Source organism: Polypterus senegalus, chromosome 13 (genome assembly GCF_016835505.1).
Source record: "Polypterus senegalus isolate Bchr_013 chromosome 13, ASM1683550v1, whole genome shotgun sequence".
In the NCBI taxonomy this organism is placed as follows: Eukaryota; Metazoa; Chordata; class Cladistia; order Polypteriformes; family Polypteridae; genus Polypterus; species Polypterus senegalus.
The window spans coordinates 99,560,420-99,583,531 of NC_053166.1; the positions used below are offsets into that span (position 1 = coordinate 99,560,420).

At 39.0% G+C, this 23,112-nt stretch overlaps 1 protein-coding gene across 3 annotated transcripts in view; it reads right to left on the minus strand.

Moving 5' to 3' along the window:
* The window catches only part of uba1 (ubiquitin-like modifier activating enzyme 1), a 332,406-nt gene that overhangs the window by 185,662 nt on the left and 123,632 nt on the right, over positions 1-23,112 (minus strand). The gene's annotated exons all lie outside the window — the stretch shown is intronic.

Genomic DNA, 23,112 nt, shown 5'->3' on the forward strand with positions numbered 1-23,112 from the left:
TAACCAGAAAGAGTAGTTGTGCCAATTTGAGTGAAGGTGAAATTTAACGCTTACAAAAAAATGGCATTTTTTGTCTCAACTTTTACATTGTTAAAAGAAAGAATGCTTCACTAAAACGATGATACCTAAAACATCTGTAATCGAAGAATGCCGAATTGACATTGGGCTTCAGGAGGAGGACAAAGATGTGAAAACTAGTATTAAATTGGTACCGATTGTGGACCAAAATAGCAATAAGCTCCTGGAAAAATGGTGCCTGTATTTTTGTAATGTTAATTCATTCTAACATTAGTGGCCATTTTTAAATTCCTAACCATCTCCTGATGTAGATGACACTGCAGGAGTCAACGATCACGTTTTAGTCACGTATCTGCATGTTTACATTCTGTGCTCTCCAGTTATCATGACAGACAAGGGAAAGGATTCAGAAACATGCATTAACACTAACATCCTCATGAAATACTTACAAGTACACCATTATATAAATGTGAAACAGTGCAATGTGTTAGGCTGTTTCAAGATCTTACATCCTCCCAGCTCCAATGCTGCTGGAATTAGCCAAGCTGAAAATGCGACTGTATCATTATCAAGTCAAGGTAACTCTCGTTATCGTTATAAAAGTAAGTAGTTATTCACTCAGGACATACAAAGTGAGAATCAGTTTTAATTTGGGTCCAGACAGTGTCAGTCAAGCAGCAGCCACAGTTCGTCAGTGGACACCAGCATTTAGACACTGAGGTCCAACCAGTTCTCCATCGGCTGACGAGCACAATGATGAAGGAAAAAACAGAAGAATATCAAAGGGCTATTGCAAAGTTTATTCTGAAAGATTTACAACCCTTCACCACAGAGGATTCAAGTTGGTTTAGGTATGCACAGTACAGCATAAATCACCAACTGCTGGGTGAGCTACGAGGAAATACAATATTCATGATATAATTAAAATTGGATTAAAACAGTTTTTATTATGCATGTTGTTAAGATTGTTTATTTTAGCAAACTGGAAAACAAGCAGTTACGCCCATGATGACTGTTCAGAAAAACTCCTGTACTTGCCATGTGCTGCTCAATCTTATCCTTAATAATTCCTTCCATTAACGCTAGACTCCCTGAAGCCTGCAAAAATATTCGTAACAGCTGAAGTCTGTTTATCTGGAATTGTATAAGAAAATATATTATTTGAAATATACATTTCACATGTGTTCCATGTCTACAACGATCTGTGTAAATGTAGGATGACATTTCTTGTGAGGCAAGAAATGATGAAAACATAACTAAAATTATTTTTTTCATGTTCTAGTAATAATGACAAAATGCTGATCTGAAGTACGTAATATGTGAAGACTTAAATCCAAACATCAAATAAACCCATTCACAAAAGATATAACAAAACAAGTGTGCCTGTACTGAAGAATAAAACTTAAGAAAAAAAACATTGCTCAATTTACATGTTGATGTCAACATGTGAAAACTGAAACCCAAATAATTGATATGAAACAGAGACGTTTGCGTGTCTGGACGTGGAGTGAAGACGGATACCTCACTCCCAAATACACAGAACTGTGTCTGACTTCAGCTGCCTTGGTGTAGGGATAGGTGAACAGGCCACTTTCTGCCAGTGCTGATTGACACATTTGCAAAACAAAGGAGATGATGAGGAGATGCAAGGGAACTTAAGGTGGCCCGGCATTACAAAATATTTTTGCAGGCTTCAGAGATTCTAGTGTTTATTTTACTGTGATGCACGTTAAGCTTACTGTCATATAGTTATTTTGATCTGCCCTTTTTTTTAAAATGGGATAATATTTTCCATTTTCCAGTATTTCCGTTAAGGACTTGTATATGTGCTCATTAACCTCCTTAAGAACTTCAGGATAAATATTATCTGGTCCTGGTGATTTGTTTGATTTCAGCCTATTTAATCTAAGCAGTCGTCCTTTCTAGAACAGCATTACAGCTTTAGACCAATGAAGTGAACAGGGAAGGGGCTTGACTCAGAGGCTTGACTCACAGGACACCAACCAACCAACCAACCAACGTGGATGTCCCTGAACTACACAAAGACGAAGCACGGCGAGTGACTTGTACTAATGGAAATTTAAAATGGATATTAATTGTACACAAAGAAGAAGAGAGACAACAAAAAAAAAATAAAATAAAAAAAATAATCAGAGAATGCTGCTGGACTAGACTGAGACCAAAGAAAAATAATTCATGTGACAAACTGCCAAGTCCAAGACATTTTAAAAAAATAAATCTTTAATCCAGACTCAAGTACCGCAACCCTATCATCTGCTATTTCACCATCTGTATTTTTAAATTTCCTTTCACTATTTTTGATGCACTTCACCTCCTCCTTGACAGTTTGTTTACTGCTAAAATACTGAAAGAACCTCTCAGAGACATCAGAGGGTGCTTTCACACCTACAGCATTTGGTGCGCACCAAACGTGTTTGGTCTCTTGGTTCGGTTCGTTTGCGTTGATGTGAATGCAATCTCGGTACTTTGGTGCGCACCAAATCAATTGATCTGAGACCTGCCTGAAGGGGTGGTCTCGGACCGCTTTATCCGTCTACTTTGGTACAGTTCGTCTGGTGTGAAAGCAACCAAACCAAATCTGACGAAATGGTATAGTTTAATGCACTTTGGGTATAAGAGATACGGGGTTGTGGGTAAAATTCTTTTCACTTCCTGTTGACTCCATTAAATTTTTCAAGCTATCGACCCGCGATGAAATCAAACCACGGAGAAACGTGGAGTGCCAAAGAAATTAAGTGCCTCATAGATATATGGTCGGATGAGCATATCCAAAAGCAACTGTCCACGACGCATAAAAACAGCTGCATTTACGCACTGTTCAGTAAGCAGCTAAGGGAGAAAGGCTATCCTCGGACAGTTGAACAATGCCGTATTAAGACAAAAAAACTTCGGGCGAAGTACATAGAAGTGCGTTATTCACTTAGCAAGACGGGAAGTTCTGGAAAAGAGAAAGAAAAGTTTCCCTGGTGCCGATGGGCTTCGCGGTCTATTTTGGTTCGTTTAGAACTCGGCATATGTGAAAGCAAACAGTACCCACGTCTGTTTACTACATTGTAACATTTTTCTGACTGGTGCGGACTAAAGCAATCGAACTATAGGTGTGAAAGCACCCTAATACTTTGTCATATTCTTTTCTAAATTCCTTTAAGCTTCTCTAATTTCCGTCTTAATTGTTGTCCTCATGCTCTCATTTACCCTGTAATTCATATTGAACTTATACATCTTATAGGCCTTATACAGCTGTTTTTTTCATTTGCAACTTCTTTTTCAACTCTAAACTAACTGGAGACTGTGCAGAATATTATTGGGAATGTTTTTTTTTTGTTTTAAAGTTTGCTTCCTTTTGGAACTTTGTGATTTCATGTGTAGTGGCTAAATGTTGTTTTTAACATGGTAGCTCAAGTGTAGAATGGAGCTTGTCTTATATTCGATACTAATGAAACAGTTTTTGTTAAAACAAAATCAAAGTACACAAAAAAAAAACATGAAGAGCAGTGGCCAAACATGGGCGGGGACATGTCAAACACAGTGGGGGGAGGGGGGAAATATTAGAGGCTACAAAAAATTGTAAAACAGCAGCAACAATAATAATCAGCTTTGGACTAGTGTAAAATTGGTGGCACAGACACAATAAAAATTAAGTAAATGATTGACAGGGACCTATGTTAATTTACAAGTTTAAAGGGGCTATGTTTTAAGATTGTGAGTACATTGTTCCCATTACTCTAAGTTGTGAATTATACTAGCGGGTTAATTTAAAAATTACTCACAATCTATATGTATTGTTAAACAAAGGAACTTCCTTTCACTTCTGTTACAAATTTTACTCTTCTTATTTTAGAGAAATCTGAAAAGGAAAAAACAAAACCTTCTTTTACAGCCGAATTGCCATGTTTTCTGAAATGTTGTGCCTAGTGTGTGCATATTTCTGAGACTGACCGGCAGAGAGGCTTCAGTGCTGCAGTGGACGCTCCTGCTACGCAAGCGTTGTAGTGTTCATACTTGCGCGCGTACTTTACGTAAATCTGGAGGAATCCACCAGGTGGCAGTGCGAGATATTATCACGGTGAGAACATGTTCGGCTTCTCTGTGTTGTGAATTGCCTAGAACACCTATTAAATTCTGATGATACCTTACTGCAATATCTCTGAAAAGGTTGTTTATTGATTAAATCCATCAATCCAACGATGTGTCCATTCCAGGAAGCATTTTGCACGAGTGAGAAACAGTCCCTTGACGAGGCCTCAGCTCATCGCAAGGTGAATACAAGCACACACATACACTAGCGTCATTTTAGCGGCACCAAATCCCCAAATCTGCATATCTTTGGAAGGAAACCGGTGCACAGTGTGGAATACAAGCAGGAAATACCAGCAACATAACTCCCTGAGAGACAGCAGTGCTATCGCTCCACCACCGTGACACCCCCATAAGTGTAATTAACAGTATTCATTATTTTAACAAAATTATATGTAAAATGTAACACACACTTTAATGCATTTCATCATGAAAGTGATAAAGTATAAATCTAAAGATTCAAAATGTTTAGAGAGTTGGAATATCATACATTTAATGTGTTCTGTGAGGCGATCTATTGCTGCTTTCCGCTGCTGTCAGGTCCAAGAAGCTCGTAGCGATTAAAAACTGGGATGATGTTTATGACGGTCTGCTTTAATGATAAAGTAAACTACGAGGTTAAAGTGGACATTTCGAGATTAAAGCCGAAATTTCAAATTTAATCACAAAATACACGTTGTCACCGTGTCCTTTATTTTTTTCTCAGTGGTTCAAATATAATGCTATACATTATGTTGCTGTTGTTAAGTTGCAAAAATAAAAAAGACGACACAAAAGATGGTATGTGAGACTTTTAAAATGTATCGTGTCATTACATTTGGGAACTGTTTACATGTGACAGAAAGCCTCTATGCAGATCCTACGGGATGGATGCTTCGATGTGGTGAAGCAAAATGCCGACATACAGATGCATTCGTAGTGCTTTTATATTCAAGCGTCGCATATTCCCGATCCTAATGACACGATACATTTTAAAAGTCTCACATACCATCTTTTGTGCCGTCTTTTTTTTTTTTTTTGCAACTTCACATCGGCAACATAATGTATAGCGCAGTATTTGAGTCACTGAGAAAAAAATAGGACACGGTGAAAAAGTGTATTTTGTGATTAAAATGGAAATTTCGGCTTTAATCTCGAAATGTCCACTTTAACCTCGTAGTTTATTATTAAAGCAGACCATCGTAAATGTCATCCCAGTTTTTAATCGCTACGATCTTCTTGGACCTGACAGCAGGTAAAGTCAAAAAAAAAAATAATAGACGGCACAAAAGATGGTATGCAAGACTTTTAAAATGTATCGTGTCATTACGATCGGGAATATGAGACACTTGAATATAAAAGCACCACGAATGCATCTGTGTGTCGGCATTTTGCTTCACCACTTTGAACCATTCATCAAATAGCAAAGCACGCACATCGATCCCCGAAGGATCTCCATAGAGGCTTGCTGTCACATGTAGATAGTAAACAGAGACTCTGACATCACGTTCTGACTTTTAGCACACTGCGCCCCCCGACGTTTTGCTGGTACTGCAACTTGCGCACGCGTCAAGTTAATTTCTGAGGACCTGCTCAGAGGACGCGTGAAATAAATGCTGGGAATGCGTGGCTGTCATGATGCGGGCGCGTACACGTTCTGAGCGTGAAGTATAAATCGGCCCTAAGTGTGTGTGTCTGTCCGGCCAGGAAGTGAAGGGTGAAGTCGGGTAAAGGCTCCACCTCAGAGGAGGCAGAAAACTCGATTAGCCACTAATAACACAAGCGGGGCCAGCACGTCAGCAAAACGAAACCTCAAAGGAAAGACAAAGTTGCTTAGCCGCTAACATCTGCAAAATTGTATCACTTTTACTTTTCCTCCCGCTGCTAATCCACAAGTGATGTCAGCAAAGCGAATCCTCCTAGAAGAGATGCCCAGAGTAGTTCATTTCAGTTACCAGACATCTCTACATTTTAGTTTTTTTCCCTGACGATTTCAATAGTTTCTAGGAACCCAGGCTTTTTACAGAACGGGCTTACACAGTGAGTGTTTTATAAATACTGTAGCCAACCAACATTACAAGCTCCACAGGTGGCTCAGAGCTGTATGATGGGATGGAATACCCGGAGAAGCCTAATATTAACAGCAGCTCCCTGAGAAATGTTTTTTTAGGGGTGGGGTAAATGGGGTGTCCAGACATGTCACGAGAGAGCCCTGTAATCATGTCTCACAGCCTACAGCTACTTTTTTTTCCTCACAGCTGCTTTTTACCTTGCACCTACTGCTGCTGCAAATCACTGGCTCCATGAGACCCCAAACTGGGTTTACTAAATTTTTCCCTCACGAAATGCAGGTCAACATGTATGCCTAATAGTTTTGGTCGATACTTTGACTTGACACATCTGCACAGGAGGCGAGAGCAGCTCTCTTTTGGTTAATGGGTCTGACACTCCACCTTCTGTTTTCCCTCTTAAAGCCAGAAATAACAGGAACAACTTATCCATCAGGACAGTCTCACTTCCTTTGCTGTGACACAGTTAGCTATTTGATACAGAAAAAAAAACTGTCTCTTCATGACTAGTGGACTATTGATCCACTGATGAACAGTGCCTGGTTGTCTCCACACACTGAGGAGAGGCAAGACACATGACAGCCCTCATGGAGTTTGCTAAAAGACACCTGAAGGACTCTGAGATGGTGAGAAATAAGATTCTATGGTCTGATGAGACCAAGATAGAACTTTTTGGCCTTAATTCTAAGCAGTATGTGTGGAGATAACCAGGCACTGCTCATCACTTGTCCAATACAGTCCTCACAGTGAAGCATGGCGGTGGCAGAATCATGCTGTGGGGGTGTTTTTCAGCTGCAGGGACAGGACGACTGGTTGCAATCGAGGGGAAGATTAATGTGGCCAAGCACAGGGATATCCTGGACAAAAACCTTCTCCAGAGTGCTAAGGACCTCAGACTGGGCCGAAGGTTTACCTTCCAACAAGACAATGACCCTAAGCACACAGCTAAAATAACGAAGGAGTGGCTTCACAACAACTCTGTGACTGTTCTTGAATGGCCCAGCCAGAGCCCTGACTTAAACCCGTCCACCAACGTTTACCATCCAACCTGACAGAACTGGAGAGGATCTGCAAGGAGGAATGGCAGAGGATCCCCAAATCCAGGTGTGAAAAACTTGTTGCATCTTTCCCAAGACAACTCATGGCTGTATTAGCTCAAAAGGGTGCTTCTACTAAATACTGAGCAAAGAGGACCATGTGATATTTCAGTTTTTCTTTTTTAATAAATCTGCAACAATTTCAAAAATTCTTTTTTTTGTCTGTCAATATGGGGTGTTGTGTGTACATTAATGAGGAAAAAAAATTAGCAAATGGCTGCAATATAACAAAGAGTGAAAAATTGAAGGGGCTCTGAATACTTTCCGTACCCACTGTATGCACTATGTTCACATTTTATTTTAGAGCTTCAGTAAAAACACTATTTGACATTAACGGTTCTTGAAGAACGCATTAAATTTTGATTCCTTGTTTGGTCTAACAGCGTGATAATGCAACGTATAATTGGCCATGAGTGAATATCGTTTCTGTCTCTTATAAATAAACCGACTTTTTCAAATGTTTGTCCTTGTCATTTGTTAATTATCATTGCAAAAGCTATTATGGACGAAAACTGTAAACGTTTTAATATGAATGGCACATTCCCGTTTCGAGACTATCTGATAAAACTATCTACTTACGAAAGTGGGAATATCCAGAGCTGATGTGACCGGTGGCATTGTTCTCAAAAAGCTGCAGATTTCCGGCCACTGTGGATTGCATGTCATTGTAATAAAGAAATCTGGCCGCATCAATCTCATGTGCTGAAAAACAATCTCAACGTTCACATTAATTAAAGATTTATCCTTTGATTCCTTTATTAATAAAATGTCTTTCAAACTTGTCAAATTTACTGTTTTTATTGGAGATTGTCCATAGATTGTGTCGTCACGACTTTATTTATGGGCAGTCCCTCAGGTGCGCCATGAAAGAAAACTTTTAGACTTAGTGCGCCGCAACTCGAAAAAAGGTTGCCTTTCACTTGCCTTACTAGATCTACATACTTCCGACATATCACTTATGTCCATATATTCACTCTCTCTTTGCTGTTCCGTTATTTCATGTAGTAGTAATTTCTGTTTGTGCGAATGCGATCTGTACTCTCTGTATTATACCTTCAAATTGTAGTACTGTACTTTTAACTTGCTCTGAGTGTGGATTGTACCAAGGTTTGTTTTGAGCTTTTCAAATTCCACTGCTGTCATAATCTGTAAGCTGCCTTTGTCTTATTTCTGAGCCTGTTTGGACCTGAAAGGTTTTCAATTCCACTTGTTCCGGGCTGATGATTACTTTCTTTGCCTAGGTCACCGTCTCACAGGTACATGCTTCCAACGAATATCAGTATGACATGACTGGACAGTGTCTCTGCCTCTCTCTTCCAGATCATGTCTTGTCTCAAGATTTTTTTATTTTATAATATAGAGATAGTATTTGGACTGAACTGTCAACAGATATCTCTATTTTAATCCTTATACACCGCTGCGGGGGGCTTGTTTCGTTTTGCACAGGCTCGGTCTTTAGGTATGTCAGAAGACCAGGACTTTGTGAAGTGTGGTGCAGCCTCATGTGGGGAGGCAAAAGGTGGGGGGTGACTGGGGTGGAAGAGTAAGACAGCAAAATACTCTCTCTAATCCAAGGGTGCCCAATGCATTGATCGTGATTGACCGGTAGATCGCATTGCATTAATAAAAAAAATTTTTTATTATGTTAGTCTATCATATATCCTCTCTATGGCATTTGCCACTTGATTGACATACAGGGCAGCCAGTCTGAAATGTCTTTTCTTCTAACGCACTGGTCATCCCGCACGCACGATCAAACGCACGAGCTACTGCACAACTCCGACTGTGATCTAGTTAGCCTTCTAATTTACATCGACTAAAGGGGGGATTTAAAAAAAACTGTTTGGGGAGGGTATGAGCTGGATGTGGAATTGGAAGAGGATTTTGTTCTCACAATGTCACAATCGAAGTGCGTTTGTTTGATCGGTCAATCTATCATTGCTATTCCAAAGAAGGAAAATGTGGAAAGGCACTTTCGAACTGTTCATAAAAACTACGAAACTGACTTCCTTCAGAAAAGCAATCTTAAAAAGAGAAAGGAGATGGAACTAAAATCGCAGTTAAGCGGACAGCCGTCATATTTCACTTGGCTGATTCAAAGCTCCTTGACTGCATTATTCAGCTCTACTTATTTATGTGAGTCAGCCTTTTCCCACATGAAGATTATTAAATCCAAATACCGTACTTACCATAAATGTATTGAATTGTTATTGTGCCATTAAGGTTATTCAGTTTTGCAAGGTACAACAACATATATTTTATGTATAAAGTATACTATTATATATACAGGTACTTGTCAACATACAACCTACGCAAGTTACGACTGGTCGACTTTACGACGTGTTTTGACAGTTTCCCCCACCAGTTGTTGGCAGCACCTGTTTCCCGCAGTCCCAAGTCTCGCTACGCAGCAGTAATATACGCAGCAGTGTTGCCCCACGTGTGTTTGTGTCTTGTTGTTTTGGCAGTTTTAAATAATAATATACCCCTAACATGTCTACCAAGAGGAAATTGTCTCTGTCCACTCCTCAGCCTGCCAAAAAGGAACGAAGGCCATTGGTCTAGACACCAAAATGATGATGATAAAACAGTATGAAGGAGGAAAAGAAAGTGAATGCGATCACATGTGATATGAAGTTATCACACTCTATCTACTGTGTCGACTATTTTAAAGGACAAAAATAGAATTCGTGAAGCTGCGAAAGGTTCTGCACCTTTGCGATCAACAGTGATTACGAAGCAACGTACCAGGCCCATCCATGAAATGGAGAAATTGTTAAACATTTGGATGGAAGATCAGATTCAAAAGTGGACGCCGTTAAGCCTCTTTACAATACAGTCGAAGGCTAGAAGTCTGTTTGAGACTTTAAAGCAGCGCTTCCCGATTCATTTTACCGTCGCACCCCCTGTGATGGACGAGGCCGATTTCGCACCCCCTTGGTTTGAGAAGTATGAAAAAATTAGTTCATATGATCTATACTAATAAAAGGCAAAGCCCTCACTGACTCACTCACACATCACTAATTCTCCAACTTCCCATGTAGGTAGAAGGCTGACCCCATCTTCACGAAATTTGATAGGTGGCTTCCCTGCACTAACCAAAACCAATGTACATACTTATTTCGGTGTTATGACGCCACTGTCGGCCGCCATATTGAATTTTCCAAACATCACTAATTCTCCAACTTCCCGTGTAGGTAGATGGCTGAAATTTGGCAGGCTCATTCCTTACAGCTTACTTACAAAAGTTAAGCAGGTTTCATTTCGAAATTCTACAGGTAGCGGTCATAACGGTCAACAACATCCGCCATGTTGAACTTTCTTATTCATGGCCCCATCTTCACGAAATTTGGTAGACGGCTTCCCTGCGCTAACCAAAATCAATATAGGTACTTATTTCGGTGGGATGACGCCACTGTCGGCCACCATATTGAATTTTCCAAACGTCACTAATTCTCCAACTTCCCGTGTAGGTAGAAGGCTGAAATTTGGTACTTATTTTGGTGGAATGATGCCACTGCCGGTCGCCATATTGAACTTTTCAACAATCTATGTTACTTATGTGCCCATCTTCAAGAAATTTGATACGCGGGTTCCCAACGCTAACTGAATCCTACTTACGTACATATATACGTCCATAGCCTGCAGCTCGGTCACCATGTGAGGCGGTGTTGGATCCCCCATCCAAAAGCCTCCCACGTTGTTGGCTGCCTGCCTATATAAGGCCGTGCGTCGCTCCAGTCTCTACATTCCCTTCCTTGCTTCGCCACGGGATTCACGTCTCCCTGCTGATAACTACAGCCTTTTTTATTTAATTAACGGCTTCTCCGCTGTTTTATTGTTCATTTATTACGATTATAGTTATTGTGTAGAGTATTTTAGACTTACTTTACATTGTTCAGGTACCCATTTCCTTTATCATTCCAACCGTACCCGCATTAACACGTCTATCGAGGTAATCACCATCGATCAAAGAACTGTCACTTGCCGAGTGGTTGCCATGCCCGGAGATGGCACCTACCTTTTCCATTCTTTTTGTTACATATTGCACGGCCATATAAGGCTCACTCTTGATATCCGGAGGAACTTTGTGTCTTATGTATTGAATGACTGGGACAGGTTCAAGGTGTGGACTGATGACGGTACAGGAGATAATTATACTACATAGGAGCACTATAAGAATGAAATGCTTAAGCCCTTCACCTATGCATCTGCATGTGAGTTGATGGCTGCCGCTGAATTGTTCGGTTGTTGCTTTCAAGTGTACCGAAATGGCCAAATATTTTACACCTTTGGACAACTGCCAATGCCTCTTCAACATCTTAGATTCACAGGTGACAATTTCAGTAGTGGATACTTTGATGTTTATGAATGTTTAAACTCTCAAAAGCTGGATGTGAAGTTATCGATGGAACTGGTTGTATACTTACAGCGCTTGACAGCACAATGTGGTATACAAAGAGATCCTTAAACAATTATAGGTATATTTTTCCTCAGTTTAAAAAGATTTAAATTTCTTCTTGATAAAACTTAAGGCAGTACTTTGCCGCTGCGAAGCGCGGGTATTTTGCTAGTAGTTCATAATACCCACGCAGCACTAAGTGCACGTAAGAGCGGAAGTCATCCGTTTCAACAAGCAGCGTATTGCACTGATACAAAATAGCCTGCCCATTTAATTATTTAGGAATAGATAGATAAATTAGGATTTTGTACAAATAATGTTTTTCATTTTCTTCCTCGATGGATTCTGGCACCCCCAATCGGGAAGCGCTGCTTTAAAGGAACGCACCAGAGAACACAAATTTCGTTTTTACTGCGAAATTTATGAAGAGAAAAAAAAAAACAAACAATTCAGACGAAACTCACTATGTTTATGAAAAGAGCAACTCCTCCCATCACCCCGTTCACAGCCTTGCCTGATGAAGGCGATATCGACAACCCGTAGCCAAGCACCAGTGCTGCCAGGAATTAAATGTACAGTATTTCTTATTTTTGTATGTTTTCCACATATTAAGCCAATTGTACTGCAGTATGCTGTGTTTGACTTAGAAAGTAACAAAATGTTAATAAAATATTACTTTAAGATGATTACAATATCATTACCCAGTCTAATATTCTTACCTTTATTTAACATAGGCCGGCAGGACGTATACCAAACTAATTTTTCCCATAAGAAATAATGGGAAAATTATTAATTCGTTCCCATGAAAAAAAATCTTATTGCTATTGGCCTATTATACATTGATGGGGTTATATAAAATAATTTAAACACTGCTTAATACTAAAATACATAAATACAAAAGCAATTAGATTAATTAAATGAAAATTTTACCTCACTTTACTTTAATAACGTCCGTTTTTCACAATCGTAGATACCGTCACTCTTGGCAAATGGTATGCAACAGCCATGTCCCGGATACGCATGCCACCTTCATACTTTTCAACAATCAATTCAAATTTATGTGAAAACACACAAAAACACGTTGTGACGATGCAGGTTTGCTGTATGCTCCCATCTGCTGTTGGGGAGCCCTTGAACCCTACACCATCAGTAATGTGCCCCAATGCTAAGCTCACTGGTAAGAACAAAGCAAGGGGATGGTGAAAAAGTGCAAAGTGCTTTTATTAAAACAATCAACAAAACAAGGTGTTCAAATTAAAGTGCAATCTCCAAAGTTCCAATAAATAATCCATAAAATCAGAAGTGAAACGTGGAGGTTAAAAACAATACAAAAAAGTCTTCCTAAAAGCAACGAGGTTAAAATACAGCAGGAAGCATTCTTTTATATATATTTAAAAAAAAAAAAAAGGAAGCAGCCTGGTGCCTTTTTACCTGGCAGCAACAGGGGAGTCGCCCTACTTGCAGCTGACCATAACTCTACCTACTTCATGCGTGCTCTCTCTCAACCTCCGTTCATTCTCTCTTTCTTTTTCCTCCCCTTCTAGCTGACTCGCGCTTATCTTATCAAGATAAGCAGCCCCAGGAACAATCATGAATGCGGATGGTCTCTGACCTGTGCACTTTGGTGAGAAACGCCCACATCGCAAATCACCCTGAGAACATTCAGCCACACAACCACCACGCCCCCCCACCAAGCCGCGAGCGCGGTAATTATTTATTTTAAAGCTGGCCTTTGACAGAAGCTGTGGACCCGCTATACCACTCGCATGAAAATTCAGAGTTATAGCGCGGGTTGTTCACTGAATGCTAGCAACTGGCGCACTGATGCTCGAGGGCAGTTGTGGTTTTGTTTCAAGAGAGGTAAACAAGGATAGCACGCGAGTCATATTCCAAACAAAGGTAGTATACCAAGCAAAAGTTTTCGTGTCTAAACAGGACGTATACCAAGTTGGACTTATTCCAAAGCAGACGTATACCGAGGTACCACTGTATATCTATAATTTTTAATGTAGGTAGATCATTTCGACCTGGTCATTTTAAAAGTATCTCACAAGCTGAAAAACTGGGCACCCCTGCTCTAATCTATCCTTTAAATTATAAGTGCCAACGTAACAATAGGCTACATGGCAATAACTACTGGAATTGGAAATTAAGGTCAAACCAGTCTTATCTTAAGACTACAAAATGACAAAAGTTCAGCAGCAATGTCTCCATGACCAAACAGTTGCGAGCAGTTGTGAAAATTTTGTGAGCAGGAATGTTAAAGGTCTGAATCATAAGTTAAAGAGAAAGAAAGTATTCTCTCACCTAACAGGTCCAAATGCTAAAATAGTATTTTTACAGGACACTCACTTATTAAGTAATGATAATTTTCAGCTGCACAGAGACTGGACTGGTCAAATATTCCATTTCAGCTATACAAAGAAAACTAGAGGTGTGGGAATTCTTATACATAGAACAGTCCCCTGAAGGGAGATACGTGATTGTCATAGGTAATTTATTTAATTGTAAAGTGATTTTGATAAATACTGTATCTATGCACCTAATGTGGATGATAGGGACTTCATCCAAAACGCATTTGCATCCCTTCCCAATGTGAACACTCATAAAACTATAAAGGCTGGGGACTTGTGTTTTAAATCTAGACATGGTTAGGTCTCCTGCGATAAGGGATCTGACATCTAACACTGCAAAGACAATTACAGTTTGTAACTGATCACAACTTATCAGAACCCTGGAGATGTCTAAGCCCAAACTCAAGGTCATATTCTTTCTACTCACCAGTGCATCACTGCTTCTCAAGAATTGATTATGCCTACCAACATATCAGGTGTCCAAATGAAACATTTCATAGGAAAAAGCAGACTCTGCATTCAGAACTCCTGACAACTAAAGAAACAAAACAACTCATGTTTAAATCAAGACATCATTTCTATAAATATGGAGAGAAACCTAATAAGATCTTACCTCAACAAATCCACAAGCAGGAAGATTGCAATGCAACCCCAGCAATCACCAACACAAACTTAGAGAAAATCATTGACCATAAAAATATAATGCACACAGTTAGAGACTACTATAAGTTCTGATATTCTACTCAGTTTAAAGACAAGACACAATCTACTGCATTTCTGGATGCATTGCAGATACCACAAATAGATACTCTCAGTGAAGAGGAGTTGGATAAACCTCTGGCACTATCAGAATTATTATATGGTATAATCTCACTTCAGAGTGGGAAAGCAGCAGGCCCTGATGGCTACCCTGCCAAATTTTTAGAGATGCGCCGATCCGATATTCTGTATCGGTATCGGTCCGATCCTGACCTAAATTACTGGATCGGAAATCGGGAAGCAATAAAAAATGTAATTTGATCCTTTAAAAATTACGGAAAATAATTACCGCATGCATAACGTGATTTGGGACATGCATCACGTGATAAGAGTTTCTGTTGCGTGTGAGACTTGCCGACATGTCAGCAGTTTGGAGTTACTTCCAACTCAAAGAAGAAAAAGCCAAGACTGCCGAATGTAATTTATGCAATACAAGTGTTTCGCGGGGTGGTAGCAGAGTTGGAAACTTTAACACAACGAATCTGATTAAACACCTGCAGAAATATCATGGAAAGGAGTACACGGAATTTATTAATTCCACGAGCGCCAAGAAGAAAATGGTGTTGCATCAACAAACACTGTTTGAAACAATTCAGAAACGCGAGAAACTCCCTCCAGAAAGCAACAAAGCAAAGCTGATAACAGAGAAAATCGTCGAGTTTGTTGTGCTTGATGACCAGCCCCTTTCTGTTGTTGAGAATGTGGGGTTTCGGCGCTTAATGGAGCATTTGGAGCCTCGTTACGCTACCAAACCGACATTTGATCTCCGAGACAGCCGTTCCAGATAAGTACAAACAAGTGCTCAAGTTCATTTTTGAATGCTTGGATAGCGTTCCCGCTTTAAGCTTGACCTCAGATATTTGGAGCTCAGACGTGTGTCCATTGTCCTTGCTAGGTCTAACAGCACAGTGGATAGACTCAAGTTTTAAGTTGCAAAAAGCAGTTTTGCACGCTAAGCAGCTGGCTCGCACTCAGGAGAGTGCATCGCTACAGCTATAGAGGAAATGTTAAATGAATGGAAAATTTCAAAAATCAAAGTTCATGTTGTTTTACGAGACAATGGCAGCAACGTAATAAAGGCAATGGATAGACTAGGAGTTCCAAGTTTAGGATGCTTCGCGCACACTTTGCAACTCGTGGTGAATGAGGGACTGTTATCGCAACGTAGTATTAGTGATGCAGTGGCTGTCGAAAGAAAAATTGGAGAACATTCAAATTGAACTCAATATGCCACCGAAGCGTCTGGTACAAGATGTGCGAACACGGTGGAATAGCACATATTATATGATGGAGAGCCTCATCGCTCAAAACGAGCCTTGTGTGCATATTCCGGAGCATGACCTGCCAGCCACACTGTGTGCACGTCAGTGGGGGCTACTTGAAAAGATCGTAGCAGCTCTGGCCCCCTTTGAGGAGTTGACAAGGGAGGTAAGCTCCTCATGGTCATCAGCATCTGATGTTATCCCCATCGCTCTGCGTCCTTAAGCGCGTTCTGTCTCGACGAAATGAAAGTGACGAGGGAATAAGGACGATGAAGATCACCTTTCTCGAGGCTGTTAACAGACGCTTCAAAGATGTAGAATCTGAGCCACTATATGCAGTTGCAACACTGCTGGATCCAAGATATAAAGACAGGTATGGAATTTTTTTTTTTAATGTGTGTGTTTGTGAGAGAGAGAGAGTGTGTGGTGAGAGAGAGAGAGAGAGAGAGAGAGAGAGAGAGAGAGAGTGTGTGTGTGTCAGTGAGAGAGAGCCAAAGACATTTACTCACAAATCCCACACTTGACTGTCAGGAAGTTAAGTTAAATTGTAATATTTCATCAGCCAACAGTATAATAATCTCTTAATATTGAGGTTTGGCTATTATCGTTCCAGATACTTCACAAGTATAGAAATCTCAAACGAGGCAAAAGCTGCTTTGATCGTAGAAGTGAGAAAGATGGAGGAAGTGTTTAAAAGAAGCACATCAGATTCCTCAGAGCCAGCAGAGGGGACATCTTGTGAATCAGCTGCTGTGGAACCAGCAAGCAAGACTCCACGGATGGAAACTGCAAGCCACAGCAGACTTGAAAGTATTTTTGATAAAATCCTAAAGGAAAGCTCTGTAGAGCCTGCTCCTCAGTTAACCACCTCAAGTGCATGTATTGAAGTGCAAACCTACCTCAGTGAGCCAACTATTCAGCTCAGACAATCCACTGTTGTACTGGCAAGTCAACCAGCCTAGATTACCCACTCTGGTTTGTACAGCAGCTAAATTTCTTTGTGCACCTTCAACAAGTGTGGAGAGCGAGAGGCTCTTCAGTACAGCCTCCATCATTATTGATGAAAGGAGAAGCAGGCTGACAGCTGAGGTGGCTGAAATGCTGATCTTTCTAAAGAAAAACCTACCCCTTATGTTCAAGTGAAGCAAGAAAAGAGTTCCACAAGTTCAGTAAGACATCCCACTGTAGGTGTATATTTATGTTAACCATTAAGTAAGGGTCAATTCTAGATTTTTTTTTAAAGTATATATTTTATGTTGCATTATTTTAAATTGTAGTTCCTGGGTTGGTTTGGCATTAAAAAGCACTTTGAATTTCATTATTAATGTTTCTTTAGATACTAAGCTTTTATGTCATCTTATGTTTTATTTTCGTATACAGTTGCTCTTGTCTTTTTGGATTTTTTGGATGGTGCTGGTCCGTCAAATGCTGCTAAAACTGAGGACATTTAAATAAAAAGAAGAGGTTACTAAACCATGTTCTCTTTGCAATGTTTCTTCCTTATTATATCACAGTTATGATTTCTGTATTTGTGTTGAGGTATATAAAATGTATCTGGACATATTTTTGAAAGCATTAATTTTTGTTTTCTGTTTAAAAAAAGACTCAATGACTGTATCGGATTTGTGACGTATCGGCAGATATCCAAATTCCCAATATCGGTATCGGACATAAAAAAGTGGTATCGTGCCATGTCTACAAATTTTATACAGATATTCTCAATTAAGCTAGTTCACCTTTAATTAGCAACATTTAATGAAGCTAGTTACAATAAAATTCCACCTGAAACTTATTGCCAAGCATTAATTACCGTCTTACCTAAGCAAAATAAGGACTTATTACAATGTGCATCACACAGACCAGTTTCACTTCTGAATAATGATGTTAAGATACTCTCTAAAGTACTAGCTAGAAGGACTGAGAAACTGCTTCCTTTGGTAATATCACAAGACCAAACTGGATGTATTAAAGGCAGACACTTAGCTTTCAATTTTAGACACCTGTTTAACGTAATTTATATTATAAAAGTGTAACGATTTTATGTGACATTTTTGTGTCACATGTTTTGTCACGCTTTAAAATCGGCCTTATTTTAAAACCTAAATATATATATGTTTGGCATTATTCCTTTCAGAATTTATTGATCTCTAATGTGATTGTTATATATTAAGATTTTTATTCCGTTTTTAAATTATAAACTAAAATATCAAGAACTCGCATCCCGCGAGACGAGTCTTTGTACCAACAGATTTAACCATGCCTGGGGCCGGAAATAAAAGACAAAGAGTACGACAGCTGCTGTACAGGTTTTTAAATGTTTGAAGCACCGTGCAAGATGCAGATCACACGGCACGGGCAGCAGCAAGCCAGCAGATTGAGCAAAAATGAGGTTAGGGTTAGTTATACAGTTATAGCAAAAAAAAAGTTGTTTCAAATTGTATCACCGTTTAAGAGGGGGTTAAGTCAGTGGGTAACTGGTAGTATATACCATTTGAAATTGGAAAAAAATCTAATTCTCTCTTAGAGGATGAGTACAAACCCTTTATCAAAACCTGACAGGATCCAATCAACATTTTAGAATAAGCATTTATATTGAGGAAGCAGATTCTCTCCCCTCTTTTATATTCTAGTTATTTTTTTCATTTATTAATTTATCTATTTACTTATTTTTACTAGTTTAAAGTTTTACACTGCTGGCCTAGCTCTTTCTCCGGGGTGAGGTTTGATGCGTTTCAAACCTAGTTTTGTTAAACTTGACTTGCTTACATGGAATTTTATTTGATTTTAATAAAATTAATAAAATGCAAAATAAAAAACTTCATGATTGTGACAGGTCTAATAATTAAAAATTTCACGGACTTCAAATTTATAGCAGATTAATCCCCAGATGTCCTTCACTGTAAACAATCTGAAATCAGCATGTAGCTTGCTAAATATCTACCCATTTTCCAAATATGGTTACACTAAAAGCAGCCCCATAACTCTTGAGTCTATCCCAGCAATCATCTGGCGCTAGGCTGGAATAATCCCTCAACAGGGCATCAGTCCAACAAAAGTTGATCTCATACAAACACACTAGATCCAATTTAGCATTACCAGTCCAGCTATCCTGCATGTCTTTGTATTATAGGAGGAAACACGAGAACACAGAGGAAACCCATATGAACACAGGCAGAACATTTAAAGTAATGCAGGGAGTAACCAGATCTAAAACCCAAGTCTCATGTTTGTCTACTAAGTAGCATTCAACACTCAAAAGCACTATGCTACAGTAAGTAATGATAAATGGATTCTGAAAATTAAAACAACTCTTTCAGACAGATAAAGAAATTCTCTATGGTTCACATAGCTAAATAGATTGCTGCTTATTGACATTCACTTAAGCTTATGTCTAATGTGCACTCTTACTCTCTTGCACAACATGCTGCTCTTGTGCATTGGCTACTAAGGTTTAGACTACTCTAAACACTGACACTGTACTCTAAATTTCTGTACATCCCTCACTACAGCAAGGTGAAGCCCAACCAATTGTGCAAGCAGTTTCTCCCTGCTGACCCACTTTGTGAAGTGCTATTTATTATTAACACCTTTCAGTAAACAGAATCCACCTAGAACTCTCCCCACCCCCATTTAAAATACTTAATCCAATTGAGATTCTGAGGGCATGATAAAATTGCCAGGAGAGGTAAAGACAAAATGTGAAGGGTTTTAAGGCCTCCTTATGTTTTACAAAAGATTCCCCAGAAGGAAAAGTACAGAATACTGTTTAAAAAAAAAAAAAGTTTAAAACAAAAAAATGGGAGAGGTTTAGAAAATTAACTGCACAATACAAATACAATCAGTTTTGAAGTTATTAAAATAATTGCATTCTGTTACATAGCCTCAACATTACTTGCCCCAGGGAAAACAAGTCAGAACTACTGAGTATTAGTTCACTGGAGCTGCTTACTGTTGAACATGCTACACAGAGTCCTGGGAGATGCTGGGGGGAAAGAGATTCTTCGTATTAAAGGACACAGTTAAAACAGTGATTTAAAACTGATATAAATTTAAAAAAAAACAACTTTACTCTCCATTAGCATCAAAGCCTAAAATTAATACTGCCTCAGTACAGAGTGGATTTGAAATACGGATGTCGATACCAGAATTTTTTCCATTAAAAGTACCTCCACTATTAAAGTGAACAATATGCCTTTTTCTGTAACAGAATATAAAATCTAAATATTAATACATTTACTTAATTTAGCTGACACATTCGTCCAAGGTGACCTAGAACATTTTGTTCCATTTCACATTTAAAATAAACAAAATACTTGTAACACAAGCAGTGGTTGGGAAAAGAAATCAATATATCACAAGCATCAAATGCCTTACAATTCAAAATCCATTTTTATTTAAAATGCTTTCAGGGAAATTAGTGCATCACACCACTACATTTTGAGAATGGAGGTTCTGCTCCTTTGTCAGTTAAACATTACAGTACTTTATTCTAATTAAAAAGAAAATATTCTAATATATACAATTTACCAATAACAAACAGCATTGGACTACCAAATTTCACATGTTGCACATCACATATTTATTCTCGGATATATGTTGTACAGTAACTGAAATACAGTATATACAGCTAACTAAACATCAATACTCAAACATTATATCTGTACTATTCAACGAAGCAAGACTTCTTTCCCAATTTAGTATCCTGTCATTTAAAGAATCCTACAGTCTTATTTAATTCAATTAACGAGGCCACTTACCCTCATTCTGTGATAGGATTAAATAGCACTGTTCATTCAAGTGAGCAGCTTCAATCATTCTTTGTCAGCAAAATTGATACTATCCGCCGTGGCATTGTTCAAACTGAATATAAACTTTCTACTGTTAATCATGACATTGTCCTACAATCCTTTGATCAAGTCCCACTTTCACAGCTAAAAAGTACTACTGACACCCTTAAACCAGCTTCCAGCCCCCTCGATATTGTTCCACCACGTCTCTTAGTTGAAGCCTTTGATATGTTGGGCCCATCCTTACTACCGATTATAAATGATTCTATAAGTTTGGGGGTTGTGCCCTCATTTTTTAAACTTTCTGCAGCCCGTCCCCGTCTAAAAAGGCAGAATTAGATCCCGGAATATTAGCCAATTTTCGTCCAATTTCCCAACTGCCATTTCTGGCTAAAATTCTAGAAAGAATTATTTATAATCAATTGGTCAATCACCTTAACTCCAATAATTTATTTGAGATCTACCAATTTGACTTTAGGCGTTATCATGGTGTCGAAACGGCCCTCTTGAAAGTGTTCAATGACATCTCTCTTATTACTGACTCAGGTGATGCGGCAGTCCTTCTCCTCCTTGACCGGTCTGCTGCCTTTGACACCATTGATCATGAAATATTGCTGATGCGGCTTGAACATCTTGTTGGGCTTAAAGGGGCTGCTCTTAACTGGTTTAGGTCATATTTAACTGGTAGACACTTTTCAGTGACTTAATTCCTCTTTTTCATTTACTGCTCCTCTCAAATATGGTGTTCCTCAGGGATCCATTTTGGGCCCTATTTTATTCTCTATATACCTTCACCCTATTGGAGTGATTTTTAGGAAATGTAACATTTCCTTTCACTGCTATGCTGATGATTTTTATATTCCTGTCTGCAAGTCTGCAACAAATTAACTTCACGACTGTCTGAACTAAGATCTTGGATGGCTAATTTTCTTGATCTAAATCAAAATAAAACGGAAGTGCTTATTGTGGGTCCATCAACTAAAGCCCGAATTGGTCTTGGACTTCTCGGCTCTCTGTCTTTTCCAAACCTCAAGTCCGTAACTTAGGTGTTACCTTTGATAATAACCTCTCTTTTGAGAAACAAGTAAATTCTGTAGTCAAGAGTTGCTTTTTCCAACTTCATCTATTAGGTTAGATAAAGCCTTTTTTTATCTCTAGGGATCTTGAGAAAGCTACTCATGCTTTTATTTTTTCTTGCCTCGATTACTGCAATTCGCTGTATTCTGGGATTAACAAATCTCTGATACACAGTTTACAGCTGGTCCAAAATGCTGCCGCTCGCTTTCTGGTTGGGGCAAGAAAGTATGACTCTGTTTCTCCTATTTTAGCTTCTTTACACTGGCTGCCTGTCAGTTTTCAAATTGATTTTTAAAATATTGCTGCTAGTTTTTAAATCTTTACATTGGCTTGCTCCTGCCTATTCATCTGAATTGTGTGTTTAACACCAGCCATCCAGAGTGCTTAGATCTTCTGGTCAGTTGTCTCTTGTTGTCCCTCGTACGAAGTGTAAAACCAAGGGGGACAGGGCCTTTGCTGCTGCGCCTCGCCTGTGGAATTCTTTACCTCATTAAATAAAGGAGTCATCTACAGTTGAAATGTTCAAATCAAGATTAAAAACTCATTTCTATTCACTTGCATTCTGTGACCTTCAGTAATACTGATGGTTTCCTCTTTGTGATTATTTAACATTATTTCTATTTATTACTAGGGGGCTTTGCCCCCTGCTCGCTTCGCTCGCCAATCCCCGTGTTTGGTTTTCCGGATACACACTTGTAAGATTTTTTTTCTTTGAATTGTTGCTGTTTCATTAGTTTCACTTTTATTTCACAACTTCTGTAAAACCAGTATTTGGAATCTTTCCTGTCCCAATATTCTAAACCTTTTAAATGAGGTCTGTGAGACTTGTGTTTAATGACTTTGTACCATAATTTAGGTTTCTCTGTTTAGAATTTCAGCACAGACAAAACGATCCATATCAGCAGCAGTTAATATTTTTTTTGCAAAGTAACCAATAAATGCATGCGAGTTAAACCCCGTTTTGAAATTCTCTGACTTAAACTAATTTCCTTGTGTTTGTGTCAATGCGATCTGTGCTATCTTTTTTTGATACTGTGGCGACTGACATAATAAAGTGTCACAAAAGTTCTACTTTAACAATCGCCGACTGCGTACCCCAAACAACTTTTTAGCACCCTCTCCAACCCCTCCTCCCAAGGTTCTCGCCTCCATGTTACTGCATCAATCAGTCTAAGTATCAGTCTTCCATGCTATACTCTGCCCTTCCGTT